The following is a 19749-nucleotide window of genomic DNA, read 5'->3' on the forward strand; positions in this document are numbered from 1 at the left end:
GGAAAGGAACATCTGGGCCTCCCCGGTGGCACAGCAGTTGAGCGCTCGGTTGTGAAGCTGCCCTCAGCCTCTGTAGCACCGGTTCTATCCCGGCCGCCGGCAAGGGTCCCACATGGCAAGACAGACCTCTCCTGCCGCGCCTGCTGCTCCCCTAGGCAGCGTACTTCCTCAGTCTGCCTGCTCTGTTCCCCGCTCTGGCTCTGGTGAATTCTCTCACCCTCCCGTGCTTCTGACTGTACCCAGTGCTTGTATAAATAAATAAATAAATCTTTAAAAAAAAAAAAAAGGAACTTCTGAGTGTAAGTAATATACACTTGAAAGTGAGGTAAAAGCTGGAATGCTTACATTATGTTATTATGGCCACACACTCCTCAGATCATGGACAACAATCTTGTATCACTCAAATTGGTGGTGTTCTTAGAGGACTGTGATTAGGAGAGGAGGAGCAAAAGTTACGAACTAAATTATATTAAGATTTGGAATTGTTTATCATTTCAATTATTTTATTCAATTGTCCCAGATATCTCTCCTATATGACTTTTATATTTCTCTTTGTGGATCATTCTCATCAGCTTAGAAACACGGTTTCTTCCATCTGAAAAAATAAACCTCTTAATTTCATTTTCCCTGCCAATTACCACCCGATTTCTTTGCCTTTATTGGCAAACTAAAAGGGTTGTTGACTTTTATTGTTTATAATTCTTCTATATTCCCTTAAACTCACTCCACTCAGGGATTTCTTTTCCTATCACTCCAGGGAAACTGCTCTTGATAAGAGCATCAATAAATTCTAATTGCAAAATTAAGTAACTATTTTTTAATCTTTATCTTACTTGCATAGAAGCAGCACAAGACATAGTTGATTATTCCTCCTCTTTGATATACATTGATCACCTGGGTCTGCAAACACTTGATTTTCTTTTTTTATTTCCTACTCAGTCAGCTTTGCTGCTTTGTCCCATTCTTTCCTATCTTTCAATATTTGAAAAATTCAGTTCTTAGCCTTCTTTTCTGCCACAGAGAAGATGAAATTGTTGCATTGTGAAGACGCCATGTCAAAAAATTTAGTTCCTATTAGATTATTATTTTTATATCTAAATATTACATAAGCATTTGCAATAAGAAAGTGAGACTCCAACCCCAGAGTTTCACATCTACTCTCCTTACTCTTAAAACTATGTCTATACTGTTTTACTGTGGGTGTTTATCAGAAATACAACCTGAATTTATGGATACATAAACAAAGAAAACCATTTTTTTAATCAAAAAAACTTTTAATATATACATGATAGGACAACACAGTATTTCATTCCTTTGTATGAGTCATAATTTATGTAATCATTGGATTTTCACATTGTTTCAATTTTTATTGCAAATGTTACTATGATTAGCCTTAGAAAGGCAGTTTATGCATATGTGAACATATATGTAGGGTATATTTATATAGTTGAAGTTGCTGATTTATAGAACACATATATTGCTGATTTATAGAACACATATATAATTGGGCCTCATTATTAGCAGAATTGGTATTTGTGAATTTACTTGCTAAGACTTATTTGTAATTCTCAAATCAATCCTTATGTTCTTTTTTTTTTTTTTTTTAATAAATTTTATTGTTATATTCCCCATACAATTGCAGCCCCCCCATTCTGACCCCAATCCCTCCCTCCCACCCCGCCCCCCTAAAAGTGTCTCTGGTTCATAGTTTTTTTGATTTTGATTTTCACTTTCTTATAGTTATTCATTTTCCTGGTCCCTTATTTAAGTTTTCTAGATTCCTGCTATGAGTGAGACCATCCGGTATTTTTCTTTTTCTTTTTGGCTTATTTCGCTGAGCATGATCCCTTCCAGCGCCATCCATGTTGCTGCAAATTGCATGTGTTTATCTTTTTTGAATGCTGAGTAATATTCCATGGTATATATGTACCACATCTTCTTGATCCAGTCATCTATTTTTGGGCATTTGGGTTGTTTCCAAAGCTTAGCTATTGTAAACAGTGCTGCTATAAACATAGGGGTGCAGGTGTTCTTTGGAATTGATGTTTCTGTGTCCTTTGGGTAAATACCTAGGAGTGGAATTGCTGGATCATAAGGAAGCTCTATGTTTAGTAGGTCCAGAAATCTCCATACAGCTTTCCACAGTGGTTGGACCAGTTTGCACTCCCACCAACAGTGCAGAAGAGTTCCTTTTTCTCCACACCCTCGCCAACATTTGTTGTTGCTAGTTTTTTTAATATGTGCCATTCTCACTGGTGTAAGATGGTATCTCATGGTAGTTTTGATTTGCATTTCCCTGATGACAAGTGATGTTGAACATTTTTTCATATGCCTGTTGGCCATTTGCATTTCCTCTTCAGAGAAGTTTCTTTTAAGCTCTTCTGCCCATTTTTTGACTGGATTATTTTCTTTGTTGTTGTTGAGTCTCATCAGCTCTTTGCAGATTTTTGTGATCAGTCCTTTATCATTAGTGTTGGGTGCAAAAATGTTCTCCCAGTTGGTGGGGTTTCTCTTTGTTTTTGTTATTGTCTCTTTTGCTGTGCAGAAGCTCTTTAATTTGATGTAGTCCCAGCTGTTTATCTTTGCCTTCACTATCACTGCTTTGGGTGATGTGTCTGTAAAGATGTCTTTGATGTGCAAATCACGTAGTGTTTCGCCTATATTTCCTTCTATATATTTTATGGTTTCAGGTCTTATGTCTAGTTCTTTAATCCATTTTGAGTTGATTTTTGTGTATGGTGTGAGGTAGTGGTCAAGCTTCATTCTTTTGCAAGTAGCGACCCAGTTTTCCCAGCACCATTTATTGAACAAACTTTCTTTGCTCCAATGCATATTCTTTGCTCCTTTGTCAAAGATTAGTTGACCATAAATCTGTGGGTTTATTTCTGGATTTTCTTCAATCCTTATGTTCTCATCATCATTCTCGGACATCTCCAGAACAGCAAAAATTTTGAATTGTCTGACATGCATGTTCCCAGTTCTGCCTTCTTGTTGCAGTTCTCATAAGGGAAATAAGCATTCTTTTTGAGGTTTATTTTGTGCCACATTTTACTTATTTTTGTGTTTTTTGTTGGTAATTTTGCTCTTTAAACTGTCTCCCAAGCATAGTGCTGAAGTGCTGTCGATTGTTGCTAAGCACAAGAAGGCTTTGCTGTGCCTTAAGGAGAAAAATAGGTGTATTATGCTTCATCTGAGCATGACTTATAGTGCTATTGGCCATGAGTTCAGTGCTGATGAATCAGCCATATATATCAAATAAAGCATCTTTAATGAGAAGCACATATAAAACAAGATTATGCATTGATCAGTTGATGAAAATGTGACTAGAGACTTGTGGAAACTTAATTCTGTATTTTTCCTAGGAGAAATGATTCAGTATTTGCTAATTCCAATGTTTTGGCAACTTTATAGACCATAACCACCATAATGAGAATTGACTGCATTTAGAATTTTCATAATAATAAAGCTTTCAAGGCATCTGTAGCAGTTTACACTCTAGCCAACAACATATACATGGTTATTTATTCATACCTTCACGGTAGTGTATATAAGGAAACTTTTAAATCTTTGTGAGATAGATTCAAAAAACATATCTTACAAAATGGTATTTTAACACACATGTCTTTAATTGTATATATTTTCATCTGTGTGTGTATGCATGCACATGTGCATATGTATGAATGGTTTGCTCATTATTCTCTTCCGATGTTAAAAACTGGGTTGTTGTTATTTTTCTTATACATTACTAAGGATACTTAAATACTGACAAAACTTATCCTTTGACTGTCATATTGGTTGAAGACCAATATGTCATTTAATTTTACAAGTGTCAGGGCCTCCCGGGTGGCGCAGGGGTTAAGCACAGCACTATGAAGCAATTGCAGCCTCTGCAGCATGAGTTCGATCCCCCGGGCGGCCAGGAAGCAGCCCACATGGCACAGCAGACCTCTCCTGTCTTGCCCGCTGCTCCCCTCAGCAGTGTATTTCAGTCACTCTGCCTGTTCTGTTCCCCACTCTGTCTCTGGTGAATCCTTTCACCACCTTCCCCCACACCCCCCCATTCCTCTGGCCTGTACCCCAGCTCTTATATGCATAAATAAATAAATTAAAAAAAATAATTTTACAAGTGTCTTTTTGATTCATCATTAAAAACTTCTCAAGTTTTTACATAGTGAAGTTTATCAATCTTTTCTGGTTTTTGTGCTTTGCATAGAAAGGCCTCCCCTAATGTGAAACTAAATTTTAAAAGCTTCCATGAAGTGGAGTCTATCTAGTGAGTCTAATTGGCTGGTCTATGTTGTTCCTAAATGTTTTAACCGATTATTTCTGTGAAAGATTCTGAAACCAGTAGAAAATTATTATCAGATGGTGCTTCAATCCTTAGGTCTTTTTGTTGAAAACAAAGCAGAAATGTTCTAAATTTGCTGATATAAAAAATTGTGAATTTTCTCTATGCTGTACTTCTGACAGGTGACTATATAGTGAAATAGTTCAGCACTACAATCCTAGTGTAACATTCCAGTCAGTTGAAATGCATTCATTTTCTCTAGTTAAATCTTACATTGTTTGGAAATGTTAGTTTATTACTCAAAAACCCATGCTAACCTACAAGGCAGATAATAGCCTACTAAATATAACAGACCCACACATCCGTATAATTCCACAAATTAATGGTTTCATATAGAGAACCCCTACCATGGTCAAGAAATCCATATTAGTTATTTTTGCATGCCTTTCCTACAACCAAGTCCTTAAGGAGGTGACAGAGATTAGTGATGTTGAATACTAATAACTAACAACTCTCCAATTAAAAGAAGTAACTGGATACATTTTATTCAGCTTTTTCTGTGTGGCATTAAGGTTTCACAGTTCCTTAAATAGCGATGTGACACCATCCTTGGAAACATTTAAGAGTTACCCTTCTACTCCCTAACCCCAGAACCAAACCACAAAGAAAGCTGTAACAGAAGTAAGATATTTTGGAAGGTTTTAAGGAGAGGTTTCCTTAGAAATGAGGTTAGCAATATTCTAACTCCTATTTGCTGAGCAGCTATAGTTCTGTGGTAATTCAAATTTTCCATCTGCTTACTGATCTCTATTTTCATGAGGAAATACAACATTCATCAGCCAAAGGGGCTTTGCTGTTACCAACTAGGAGAAATGATTATTACCGGATCTCTTTCCCAAACAACTTCTGTTTTGAAAAGGTGAATATGTTCAGCAGATTCTGGTTAATTTTTGTACCAGGGTTGATGGGATACAATTATATGCCAAAATTCTCAGCTGGGAATCTGGAGGTTCCTTATGATTTTGTTAGTGGCAGCATCTTCACTTGCCTTATCATCATACATATCAGATTGACTTTTTGCCTCATTTTTTAAATTCATTTTGTGTTATCTTTTGGACCAGTTAATAATCTGCCAGTAGCTGCTAGAAGTATTTGGTTTCGAGGGTACTGACTGAATGATGTAATGACTGATATGTTGTCTTTCAAATTCTTTGAATGTTGGATGGAGAAATAGAAATCTTTTCAAGAGTTCCACCAAACGCTATCTTTCATGGTTTTGGTGAAGAATAATTTTACAGGATTGAAGGCAAAGCACATTCTTTTAAGAGCAGTATGTGCATAGGGTAGTATGTGCATAGTGTTACATGTATCTATTTTGTTTAACAAGCTGCTCCCAATCTGGTGGTTTAAAACAATTTATTGTTATCTCATGGTTCTGCCCACTGATTGTGCTGGACAACTGACAATTTGGATAGTTTTTACTTGTAATCTTTCATACAGTTGAAGTCAGACAGTGGGTGGGGCTGGTCAGCTGAAGGTTTTACTGGACTGGGCATTCATGATGCCTTCTTTTCTCATATGTCCAGATCCTCATTGGGATGACTGGAAGAGCTGGGCACTGGTAAGGCAAACTGCAGATGGACCTATTCTCCAAAATTGTGTTTAACAATAAAAATCATGTACTAACTTTTCCTTAGGTATACTGTTGGTAGTTAGATTTTACCTGTGTTGAACTTATTGTCTCAATTTTTGCCTGTAAAGAACAATATGTGTGACAGTTGTTTGTTTTCTCTAGATCTTGAAGTTTAGGTTATTTCCACTCTTTAAGACTCATTAATTTTTGGAATATGACTGAAAGGCGCCCATGGTTTTCACTCTAATTTTTTTTAATAACACAAAGACAATTGTGACATTGAAGAATTAAAAAATTAGATAGACATATGCTGATTCATAATGCAGTATAGACATAGTGCCCTGGCTTGTTTGAGCCATACTGAAGGAAGGATTTGTGATTTTTATGTATTTATTTATTTTTATATTAATTAATTAATTTTTAAATTTTCTTACATAATTATTAATTTTTGTACAATGTTTGATTTCTCTCCGCAGGCATAGTCCCCATAATTCTCCCACCACCACAGTACTTGTGAGCCATTGCCATAGTTCCTTATGCTCCTCCCTCCCCTCTTTTGAAATCTTTCCTTACCCCTTCCCTGCTGTATGCATCGGCTCTATGGTTTATCTGCAGGAAGGACTTCTGTATGAATTAAGCTACATGTTTACCTTTAGGTTGATCATTTCACCTTTGTTGCCATTTTGTTTTATATGGTATCCAGCATATTTAATTTTAACACCTGAAAGTTTAAGGCACTTGAATAGAAAGAAAAATGATACTTCATCTGCATCTGCATGCTTTGTCATATGCAGGAGTACATGTGATAAGAAATGTTTACCAAAAAAAAAAAAAAAAAAGAATGAAAATTTTCAAGGACTTATTTCTAAATTAGTCTGTAATGATGACTTTCATTTTCTGGCTCATCTGGTTAAAATTTAAAACAAATGTTTTTAAAGATCTGTGTTGTGCCAAGGACTTGTTATCTATTCTTTTCTGTGACCAACATTTCCTTACATACATGATTTAACAGTTAGGTAAAGTAGCAATATTTATAAAAATTATCTCTGAATGAAAAGACATTGCTAGTTCACTAATGGTTTTGAACACAGGCTCTGCATAGAGGTGGATGCTATGTGAGTCCTTCACTTAATAATCATCTGACCTTGATCTGGGTGTGTTACCTCTCTAGGATTCCATTGCTTCATCTGCAAATTATGAATAATGAGTTCTTATTCTCATCAAATTAAACAAGATATGTGAGTTTACCAAATATCTTCACTTGCTTCTCCAGATCCACTCTCCACTTTTCTGTTTTCTTTCCCAGTTCTTACATGAACTACAAGAGACGCCTTTGTTTCTGGCCCCATTTCGTTTGGTCCATAAGGAGCCTAGACAAAAGGTCAGAGAGAGAGAGAGAGAGCTGGGATGAGATTAGGCACTTAAACTGAATGCTTTGCCTTGCAGCTTTCCCTAATACCATATTTCTCCCTAGAAACTTGCTGTAATACTCTCTCATTCTGTGTTCTGGGAAACTGTGCTCCCCTCTCTCCTTTAGACCTAAGGACAGGTAAGTAATATCATTACTAGCCCCAGAGTACAGCATTATCTCTGCCACATTAACACTCTGTCACATCCTTATAAATAATCCTGTTAGAAAATATGTATATGTCACTCCTAATTTGACTATACCTTCTATTTTCTTCTTTGTCTTTTACTGATCTCCCACATTTGCTGCCACCCTCCTGGCAGTAATCCAACTTTAGTCCCCAAGTTTCTCTCTGTACTTTCGATAGGTGAGAAAAATAGGACTTAGAGCCAAGGGGAGACTGGATTTAAATCCTGTATGCTAGCTAGAATGTGAGAGTCTCAGGACTGAAAATTGAAGACTAAAATCAGTCTTGATTTATGGTAGACTGCAGTGATGCACTGTGAATTTTAAAAGATGCCAACATCTGCAGTGGTCAAATTCTAGGTCTCAAAATTAGAATCTCATATAATGTGCTACACTTTTCCTAAGAGACCTCCAGATGATTCATGATCTTACTCCTTCCAAATGGCCTTCAGTCACTCATTATCTAGTGGTGACTCACTCTGACCCTGTTTATGCTTAAGCACATCAGATGGTAGCTATCTTTATATATGTCATGATCTAAAGAATAACCCATTTCTAGAGTGATGTTGGAACACACACCTTTGCAGAGCTTCTCAAATGTATGAGTTACCTCAGGCACTAATCTGGGCCTGACATTTGAGATTAGAGTGTATCTCTAGGTGTCCAGGTCCTCAATTGTTGTTAACAATGTGCAGTGTAGGAGAAGTACCAATAAATAGACACTTAAAAATTCCAATCAGAGCCTCCCCTGGTGGCACAGCGGTTGAGTGCTGGGCTGGGAAGCTGCCCGCAGCCTCTGCAGCGCCAGTTTGATCCCCGACCGCAGTCGAGGGTCCCACATGGCTTGACAGACCTCTCCTGCCATGCCTGCTGCTCCCCTCAGCAGTGTATTTCGTCCGTCTGCCTGTTCTGTTCCCTGTTCTGGCTCTGGTGAATTCTCTCACCCTCCCAGGCTTCTGAATGTACCCAGTGCTTATATAAATGAATAAATAAATCTTTTAAAAAAAATTCCAATCAGTTGCTTCCTTTATCTTAGTGCCTGTGGCTTACAATTCCCGACCAGAGACCTCATTAAATTTTATTTTATTTAATTACTAATGAAAAAGCAGATACTGGGCCTCCCCTGGTGGCGCAGTGGTTGAGCGCTGGGCTGCAAAGCTGCCCGCAGCCTCTGCAGTGCCAGTTCGATCCCCGGCCACTGGTGAGGGTCCCACATGGCGTGCAGACCTCTCCTGCCGCGCCCGCTGCTCCCCTCAGCAGTGTACTTCGTTCCTTTTGCCTGTTCTCCTCCCCGCTCTGGCTCTGGTGAATTCTCTCACCTTCCCGGGCTTCTGACTGTACCCAGTGCTTGTATAAATAAATAAATAAATAAATAAATAAATAAATAATTTTTTTTTTAAAAAAAAGAAAAAGCAGATACTTCATTCTTTATTATCATCCTGCTGTCTTACTTATGACGTTTAATCTGGTATCACATAATTCTGAAAGCAAATATCATTACGCGAAAATTCATTATTACTGTAATGCCCTATCTGGCAATATTCTACTTATTTTGTTTCCTTGAGCTGTCACCAAAGATATCCACTAATACTAACTTTGCCATAATTTTGGATGTAAGCCACAGATACATATGTGTAATCTTTGAGGACACTCTAACTTTGAATGTATGGCATATGCTCCAATAAGAATATAAAAGAGGGCCTCCCCGGTGATGCAGCGGTTGAGCGCCGGGATGCGAAGCTGCCCACAGGAAGCTGCCCACAGCCCTGCTCCCCGGCCACAGGAGGAGGGTCCCACATGGCGCACAGACCTCTCCTGCCGCCTGCTGCTCCCCTCAGCAGTAATTCTGCCTGCTCTGCTCCCTGCTCTGGCTCTGGTGAATTCTCTCACCCTCCCGCGCTTCTGACTGTGCCCAGTGCTTGTATAAATAAATAAATGAATGAATCTTAAAAAAAAAAAAAAAGAAAGAAAACTAGCAAAGATTATATTTACCCAAGTCAAAAATCTTCACATTAAAAAGGAAAAACACAGAAAATTGACTTATTTATCTTTAAAAATAATGTACTTTAAAATATTAAAAATAGAAACTACACAGGCACATTAAAAGATTCTTGCATCCTAGCATTTGATTCATAGTTGACTTATAAAGTAAACTACTTGATAACTCCACACTATAATGTAATATGCATAAAGGGAGAAATATCAAATGTATATACATGTACATCAATTTTCTAAATGGTAAAGCGGGATAAAAAGTTATATCCCCAGATATTATCTCCTAATGATTTCATGTGAATAGATTAAAAAATCCAAGATATTCCATTGACTTAGAAAATAAATGCTGTTTTTAGCAAAAAAGCAATTATTTATTATAATAACTTGTCTGATCTTATCTATAGGTTTACACACCACCAACTCACTGCTCTGTGGGGCAAAGCAGAATCTTTAGAATGCTCATAATCATAATCATAAATAGCTAATTACTGCTCTATGAAATTTAATGTCACTAAGTTACACCTTCATGTATATTTGTATACATTTAAGAGGGACAATAAAGTCAAGAAATGGCCATAGGATATATACTCTCTTTAAACTTCATTTGGGGGAAAAAAAAGACATTTGATATGAGGGAGGAAGAGGCTATCTCCATTTGGGTTGAGCAGTTGAGCCAGGGAGGGCAGGGACATGAGCCCCTGCAGAGCCTGAAGCCTTTTACCCACCCCAGCAATGGCTTTCTGTAATTCAGCTTCTCCAGCTGAGGAAAAGAACCCTTCACCCAGGCCTAAAGCATATCAGGAGGAAACTCAAAGGTATGGCCCAAATTTCAACTCACCCAGAACTAAACATACTGGACAATAATGATTTCAAGCACAATTTTATAATTAATTAATACATTATGCTACAATGACCAATGTGTCCCAATAAATCACTGCAGGGCCTCCCTGGTGGCGCAAGAGGTTAAGACGCAACCTATGAAGCTATCCGCAGTCACTGCAGCACAAGTTTGATTCTTGGCCAGAGAGCAACCCACATGGTGCAGCAGACCTCTCCTGACTTGTCCAGTGCTCCCCTCAGCAGTGTATTTCAGTCAATCTGCCTGTTCTGTCACCCACTCTGTCTCTGGTGAATCCTCTCACCCCCACACCTCTGGCCTGTACCCCAGTTCTTGTATGCATAAATAAATAAATCTTTAAAAAAAATAAATCACTGCAGGTACAAAAGTGACCAGAGTGTGGTTTCATGAGGGTAAGGGTTTACAACTCTTATATTCACTATTGGATTCTCAGGTCCTAGAACATTATAAACATTCTATAAATAATTAAAGGATGAATCTCTACATCTTACATAATAACTAGTTCTGGTCACAATGATCAGCTTTATGCAATGTCTGCTTTGTAAGTAATGTTTTTGATCTCTACACACCAAAAAAAAAAAAAAAAAAACAAGAGATAGGATGATCACCCAGCAATTTCAGACATACACATACATTGAGCATATGTTACTTTAGTTAATTGTTTTGAAATTAATGTTATAATTTCTATAATGCATAATATGTTTTACTTGTATTAAGTCTAAGGTACGCATAAAAGTTCCTATAAAGTTGTATGCACCTTTAAAAATACTGTGATAAGAACACAAAATGGAATCTAATCTCCTAAGAAAAACTTAAGTGTATGCATGCTATCACGTTTGTAACTATAGACAGGGTTGTACAGCAGATCTCTAGAACTTAATCATCTCGCACAACTGAAAATTGATGTGCAATGGAAAGTAATGTCCTTACTTCACCTCCCCATCCCTTAGCAACCTCCATTCTTCTCTCTGCTTCTATGAGTGTGGCCATTTTAGACACCTCATATAAGTGGACTCATGAAGTACTTGTCCATCTGTGACTGACTGACTTCACTAAGCACAGTGTCCTCAAGGTTCATCTATTGTCACATTTGGCAGAATTTTTCTTTTTTTTTAAAAGGCACCTTTAAGTCTTGATAGAACCTGTTCATATCTTTCAAAGCCTGTTATCTTGCCATTAGTAACTATTCATAGATTTCTCAATTTTTTCCCCCAGTAGGCTAAATAATCTTTATTTATAATTAAGTGTAAATATATATGTGCTAAAATTTTATAATTAACTAATGCATTTTGTTAGAATGGCATATGGTACATAAGATACAGCCAAAATAGTGATCACAGGTACCATTCATTTAATACTAATATATACTGGGTCCTGGGTTAAAAGCTTTTCATGCATTTAAAAAGCTTTAATCCCTATGGTGATTATATGAAGAAAATATGGTTATCCTCATTTTATAGATGAAGAAACTGAGGCTGACCAAAATTACACATTCAAGAAAGTAAAGCTTATATGTGTCATTATACATAATATATATGATGTGTTTGCGCTCTAATTAACTCATCAGGGAGGACCAATGCTGCTCAAGTAGCAGATCTAAACCATTTGTTACAGGTTTAAAAGGGGATATAAAAAGCTTGTGCTGGAAAGTAAATAAAATGAATCACAATTAATTTTCCCATTAACATATCAGAATTGTTAACCAGAAGGTATCTTGTTATCCACACTACAGTAACAAAATTTCTATCCAAAATGTTCGCCAAGCATTGCGATTTGCTTAGTGACATAGTTTATTTACATTTTCATGCAATGCTTATCTGGGCAGAGACCACTAGTCAACAATTTGTGTTCCAGCAGGGATCTGCAGGGGACACTTTGAGTAGCACTGTACCTGTGCTTTACCAAATAAATACCTAACTCTCAGTCTAAACAGAGAACAAGCTGCACTCAAAGAATCTGAATTTTTGTGTGAAATTTTCAATCCCTTTCATCAATCAAAAACTAACATCTGCTCAGGTTACATAATGTTCAAGGCACTACAACAGAAGATGGGGGGAGGGATTAAACAATCAGGATTTGATAAGCATGTGACATCATCAATATTAACCAACACTGTGGTGGTAATGATACCACAATATATACACATATCAGATCAATACATAATAAATACATCTTTAAGTTACACAATATTATATGTCAATTATATCTCAATAAAATAAATTAAATAAAAACTCCGGGCCCTTGTTCACTTCAGGAAATTTACCATCTAATGCAGAGAAGAAATATTGAAAAACAAAAACCAGAAAACAAAACACCCTAACAATACTTAAGCATTAATGGTAAAGGCCAAATACGTGATGAAGATCAAAAACAGCAAACACATGCAGCTACAGGAGGGCAGAGTCACATGGTAGAGGAAAAATATAAGCAGGTCCTTTAATGATGAAACACTCCACATGGTCTGAGAAAAATGCAAAAGCAGAAAAAAATCAGCACATTCACAGGAAAATGAGGAAAAGTAATTAAGGGCAGTGAAGAACTTGAAGTGAAGACGGAGAAGTAGACTAGAAAGATAGACTTTCCTTCAGGGAAATGAGGTGCAGATGCTTAATAAGCATATTGAGTTTCTTAAAGGAAAGTTATTCATCTCTGAAGGCTGAATATCTTAATAAGTAAGCAAGAACTCAGGTTGAGACTATGTTTTCTATTTTCAGTATGCAAGGGTGCACTTTTATTTTTTTGCATAATCCTGATTTTGCATGAATTGTCATGAATACCCTGCAGGTTTATGTGTTAAGGATGGGACATATTATGTATGAACAACTTTTAAAATGTCTTACATGGAAAATACTGAATGTGTTCATAGCCACTAGAAATATCTGATCCTGGGTTTAGGCTTACATAAATGAGTTTTCCTAGGAAAGCTTTAGTAAGTAATATTCTGCTATACATTCCAGGAATAATCAGTTTCCATTCTATTCTCCAATTTTATGTGGTGAGTTAAAGTTGAGAAAGTGCCCCAAACTATATACATTTTTTACAGAAAAGAAAACATAACTTACTAGGGGTAAATATTTCTCTATGATTGAATATACATTTTCCTCTCTGTTCAGCCCTTTTCTCATCTTCATTTTTTATTTTTACAAAATGCTAGATATATGAATTCATAAATCCAAACTGTGAAAGACAATGGTTGAATGTAAATTCTTTTTCATTATAAAGATCAAAGACCCATTATTATCCTAATTCACAATGGAACCATTCAGGGAATATCAAAATGGACCATTATACCTGTATCTCCATGCAATTAGTACAAGAAAAGTCTAGTAATTCACCATATTTTAACCTGTTTAAACAACTCACAAACATTTACTGAAAGATTTAATGACCTAGATTATTTCATGGTAGGTGGGAAATAAACTGCTAGAAGACTCATTAACATGCCAATAATTTCACTAGGTTTTAGAAACTGGTTGAGGTGAAATCAAGATGAGATATGTTTGTATTTTAGCTTAGAATGATAAACTGACATTTGCCTAACATTTCCAAGTGAATTTGCACTTTCCCACAAACATTTATTTTGATATTAGTTGCTTCTCATTCCCAGATATACTCTTATGTAATTAGAGGTAACTCCACATGAAACCTGAAGACTTTGTTCAAAAAGTTAGAGAAACCAGAGGAGGACAGGAAGCTCCTATCAGATATAATTACACTCAGTGGGATAGAGACACCTGGCCAGAGGCACAGGTTACATAACAATAAGGAATATGTGGGGAGGTATTTGAGTCAGTTCTAGGGAGGGGGAAGATTTTTGAGAGAAAGCACAATGAAAGGGGAGAAAAGAGAGCAGAATAACTAGTTACAATCCAGGAATCTGAACACATACAGGAGAGAGAACTTGCTAGTTTTTACCAAATTTTAAGAATCGATGGGATGAGATGAAAGAAGTTAGAATTTCTGGAGTTAATGAGATGAATTTGGTGTCTGGCCTACAAGTGGGCCCTGATGGCCAGATTTTCACACAATGGACTCAAATAAAGCTATGTGTGCAGTCAGAGGCTTATCTTTATTGAGGTTTTCTGTTTATCCTGTGTGTCCGCATGTATTCTTCCCTAAAGAAAGGACTTACTGTCTAAATTTCCATCTTTTTCCAGCATCTTCCATTAGAGAACTTCAGACATAAAAAAAGGGATGCAGTAGCTTCCTTGGGGTCAAACTGTAGAAGGAAAGATTTTCTAATTTAGAGTTCTGGGTAAAGCTTCCATAAAGCTCATAACTCTGCTTTCCTTTCTCCCTTTTTTGCTGTCAATTGAGTTTCACTTTGCCTGCAGAGAAATTTTTTCATAAGCAGTTGCTTTTCTATAAGATGGAATAACACATTTGACAGCATTTTCTGTGCCCTATCATTAATTTATTTTATTCACTGTGGTTGCAAAGATTAAAACCAACTCCCCAGTGCATTTGTAGATGCTCATAGAATTCAATTTGAATTTAGCATTAATTAATGTGCCATTAAGCATGTTCTTTTTTTCCCTGACACTGCATGATATTAAATCCTTTTAAACTTTTAGTTGTTCTTAGTAATTTACACTGTTTGAAAATAATTTGCTGTGACATAGCAAGCACAAGTCAAATCTACAGCTGACTTAACTCAATGTATTCCAAATCATAATTCTCCCATTAATATATCAGAGTTTTCAGCTAGAAGGTGTCTGTTACCCTTACTACAGCAACAGAATTTCTTTTATGGTTTTGTCTCAAAACTTGTAGAAAATGGTTTTTTGATCTGCTTAATTGTTTCATTCCTTGTGAGAGAGATCTCACCATTTATGGAAATTAAACTAGATAGACTTGAAATCCTATTGCAGAGTAGCAGTTGAAATAAGAATATATTATGGTGGTGGGAGAACTATGGGGACTACACCTAAAGGGAAAAATCAAATACTGTACAAAAATTAACAATGATGTAAGAAACAAAGGAATATGATACTAAATTATTTGTTCTTAGGATGAAAGAAATATAAGAATATAGAGTTGATAAATGATGCTCTGATTTTTAGCCAGAGACTAATATTTTCCTGTTATCATAAACCACCTAATTTTTAAATTCAGAACATCTATATGAGACATCTGTTCATAGACATTTGTTTTTGTGAAGGTCAATTCTGACTGAGTATTTATGCTTTTGTCTAGGAAAACAGTAACGGAAACAAGTAGTTTTATCTCTGTGTTCAAAGAATAAATGCATGTCCACACCTGAGTTTGAGAGCGAGCAAATTAATGGTGGCACGTAATATGAACAGCACTTGCTCAGGCAGCTTCTGTGTCAGTCCCACTCAGAAAAAGGAAAAAGAAGGTCCTACAAATTCTTTTTGTCTGTTCTTTCTCAGAGCAAATAATTCTTCTTTTTAAAATGGCCTTCCATTTTATGGGAGCATAAAACCATAACTGTCACATCTGAAATAGATCAAACATATTAAGTGTAAGATTATATGCAAGTTAGTCAATGTTTTATAGTGAGACTACAAAGATATGCCAGGTATTCCATAATTGCTTCTATAATAAGGAAATGAAAAGATGCTACAATTGTGAAGGAACTGTTACACTGGTTTACCTAAACCACCTGTCTTACATATATTTAGTCCAGTACTAAATATATGCTATGCCATACTAGAGATTGTTATACCTATTAAACAAGTGCTTAATATATTTCATAATCCATACAATTGGCAGCAATTCCTCTATCACACTCGAATCTAAGGATTAAAATGTTGACAGTTTTATATATTTTTCCATGACTAAATACAAATTGTAGAAGAAGATTCATTAAAATATAAAAGTCTTACACTGTAGGCTCCCATTTTAAGCTTTTTTAGGTTTAAAATAGGAGACATCTTTGGGATGCTCCATGTTATAGAACTTCCAAGATTGATTTTTAAAGATCAAGCAAAGTGTCTCCCTGGTGGTGCAGTGGGTTGAGCACAGATTGATCCCAGTTGGTCAGGGAGCTACCCACATGGTGGGGCGGATCTCTCCTGTCTCGCCCGCTGCCCTCAGCAGTGTATTTTGGTCCATCTGCCTGTTCTGGTCCCCTCTCTGTCTCAGGTGAATTCTCTCACCCTCCCGCGCCTCTGGCCTGTACCCCCGTTCTTGTATAAATAAATAAGTCTTTAAAAAAAAAAAGATCACGCAAATAAATACTCTGAATTGTCTCAAGACAATCACCACTTGCCAGAGTCCTGTAATCAGCAGCCTTTAAAAGAAGGAAAAACAACTATCATTTTTACATGATTCTTAGACACTTTTGCTTTGAGAGCCTAGAGCAATTAAATGAGGACCACACTTTTTTATAACTATGAAGAGAGAGCAGGTGGTCTACTGGGAATTTTAAACAATCTGATCCTCAATTTCTGTACCCTTAGCGCAGTCAGATAGAGAAGAGACGGTCAGTGGGATGTAGGGTCTATGCAGACTCGACTACAAACTAGAGAATGAAGCCTGTCTGGGTGTCTACACTGATCAGTGTGGATGAAGAAGAAACATCCAACCTGGTCAATACAACGTCTGTACTGAAAATGTGTCCAGGTGATCAGTTTAAATAGTCACTGTTTCCAGATTTTCATAAAATTATTGGTTGCTGGGGTAGCCACTGATTGAAGCCGAAGTAGCCACTGAGGATATCTCGTAGTCTGGAATGTTTTCAGATCATTTAAAGGTAGACATGTAACACATTAAGCATTCCTCATCAGAGCACAGTCCTGGGTGTCTGACTCCATAGATAAGAGAATTTTAAGTTCATTTATACCATACATCTAACCTAAAACTATAAATATTTGAACCCCAATGAAAAAAGGAAAAGGGGGTTGCAGTAATTTTCTCACTTTATCATCTAATGAAAGGTACTGCATTTTGTTTCAAGAGTTGCAAAAAACACACATTGACTCTTCCCAGGGTTTCTCTTATTTGCCCTCTCCAGACTATAAGTTCTTCAATTGCTGTGCAGAAGATCACAGTGCCACAGACAGACTTACTTTGGCCTTTTCCTTAAAAATGACATCTTTCATGAAACAATGCAATGGAAGCTATGCCTTCAGAAAGTGTCTCTATTGAATTTCAAATACCTTTGAGGTGAAAGGTGTTTCAGTTTCTTGTGAAGTTTGGATGATGGAGCCATTGAGTGGTGCTGGCACTGGCCAGTGCAGCTGAATTCATGGTTCCAAGTACCATGACATTATCTTTTGTAGTCCAGACAGCATCACAATTGGTTGAGAAATAATCACATACATTCCCTCTTTTTAAAGTTGCCGAGTCATTTCGGCAACACAAACTATTCCCCTTCATTTGGTCCTAAATGACAAATTGACTGGGGAAAATACAAGGGAGCACTAAAGAAATTTATCTCAAATTACTGCAGGGAATTGAATTTGTGGCTCAACCAAAATAGGTAACCACTTCTATTTAACAGGCTATAAAGAGATATCAGATGGCATTGTGATGTATGTTCTTTAGGATGACCTTTGGCAGCCTATGGTGGGTCCTGAGGCATTTGAGGCCACGATTAATAGTATTGCTTTCTGTTAACATTCTCTGTGAATCAGATGAGTCAAGAGGTTGGTTTCTTATCTAATGGATTTTTTGTGCACTTATTTCATCTATTGTAGCAGGACCATCAAATGAACAATGACTTTTGGGGAAAGAAAAGATAGGGATATTTGAATGCTAACTTATATATTGATAATAATTGATATTGACTGCATTTCACCTTCAGACCGACCTGCTATGGAACCTTTTGTATTCTGTATCTTGGTGTCTAATTTGAACTTAATTAAAGCAATTTAAACCAACATATATTAGAAAAGATTATTATTCTTCTCAAGTGATTCTGTAATCTTTATTATTGTGTAACGGTGCTGCAGATTAATATAAACAACTGACAAAAAAAACTTAAGTAAAGATATTCTTAACTGAGCATTATATTTAATGGATAATTGTAACTTTTCCAGAAAATAAGTAGCTTATGTGTGGAATTAATAAAAGCAACTTGCTAAAATTACATCCTAAATCATCCTTCACATTTTCCACAGTTACTGTATTAGGTTAAAAATGTCTCAAACTTGGGCCTCCCGGTGGCGCAGCGGTTGAGCGCTGGGTTGCGAAGCTGCCCGCAGCCTCTGCAGCGCCAGTTCGATTCCCGGCTGCTCCCCGGCCACCAGAGGAGGGTCCCACATGGCGCGCAGACCTCTCCTGCCGCCCGCTGCTCCCCTCAGCAGTGTACCTCGGTCCTTCTGCCTGCTCTGCTCCCCGCTCTGGCTGTGGTGAATTCTCTCACCCTCCCGCGCTTCTGACTGTACCCAGTGCTTGTATAAATAAATAAATAAATCTTTAAAAAAAAAAAAAATGTCTCAAACTTCTGAAATAAATGTTATTTCAGTAGAAAATTTCCCTCTTTATCTACAATTAATCTATAATCAGCAGTTCTCATTTTTTTTAATGCTTTCAAATTTCCATGAGGTTACCTAAATTATATATACATTATAAATATCAATAGAACCACATTTACATCTATGATCATTTATAAATGTTTTGCAAAACAATACTGAAACAATGGAAGCTAAATTTTCACAGAAGATTCACTCACATTTCAAATTGAACAGAAGAAGAGAAAAGAAGAGGCTATATATTTTAGAAAACATAAAGCAAAAGAAACGATAATCTTATGATAATTACTCTTCAAGATTTCATAATATTATTCCTCTACTTGGAAACATAAAAGAAGCAAATTGGATTAGAGAATCAGAGAATGGAAACAAAAATCTTAGATAAAGGATACATAACTATTAAAAATAGGATACAAAAGTAAATGGAGGAGCTAGGTGAAAAGGAAGAGAATAAACAATGCACATGAGAAAAACAGTTGGGACCATTCTTACTAGGATACTTCTGTCTTGCTTGTATCAAATTCAGGCATCATGTAAGTGGACTACATCTTATCCATATACTGTGCAGAGCAAATGAAGAACAACTAGAGAGTAGATAAATTAGGAATTGTGTATAAATAACCACTGTGTTGACTTAATGCAAACACTGAAATCCTTTTAGAAGAGGTAAAAAGGCTGGTGACTATTTGCAAGAGGTGAGGTGTCTCAAGATCTAGTCAGGATATAATGGTCCAGAAATGAAAAGGACAAAGTAAACTTTGACAAATTCTGAGTTGATTAAATTCAAAATCAAAAAGATTTCATTTAAATATAGATTTAACTATATAAATGGCCAAAATAATGTCTCTTACCTACAATTTATCATAAGCTTCACCTGATAGCATGTACAGCGCTGCATTACTGACACCAGTATTATAAGGAGGACTATATGTTTAATGC

General features: G+C 36.5%; 1 long non-coding RNA gene across 4 annotated transcripts in view; it reads right to left on the reverse strand.

Annotated features, from left to right (window-relative positions):
• Positions 1-19749, reverse strand: part of LOC119242739 (uncharacterized) — a 128811-nt gene that overhangs the window by 14281 nt on the left and 94781 nt on the right. For 2 of the 4 annotated variants that reach the window (XR_008551480.1, XR_008551482.1), the window contains exons 4-7: positions 15629-15829; positions 14502-14588; positions 7170-7291; positions 834-1011 (exon numbers count right to left, since the gene is read on the reverse strand). This is a non-coding gene — a long non-coding RNA (uncharacterized LOC119242739). Of the gene's footprint in view, positions 1-345; positions 426-833; positions 1012-7169; positions 7292-14501; positions 14589-15628; positions 15830-19749 lie in introns of all 4 variants that reach the window. The other 2 variants (XR_008551481.1, XR_005124551.2) reach the window with 2 other exon arrangements.

This window comes from Talpa occidentalis, unplaced genomic scaffold, assembly GCF_014898055.3.
Source record: "Talpa occidentalis isolate TD23 unplaced genomic scaffold, MPIMG_talOcc4v2.1 talOcc4.13, whole genome shotgun sequence".
Lineage (NCBI taxonomy): Eukaryota > Metazoa > Chordata > Mammalia > Eulipotyphla > Talpidae > Talpa > Talpa occidentalis.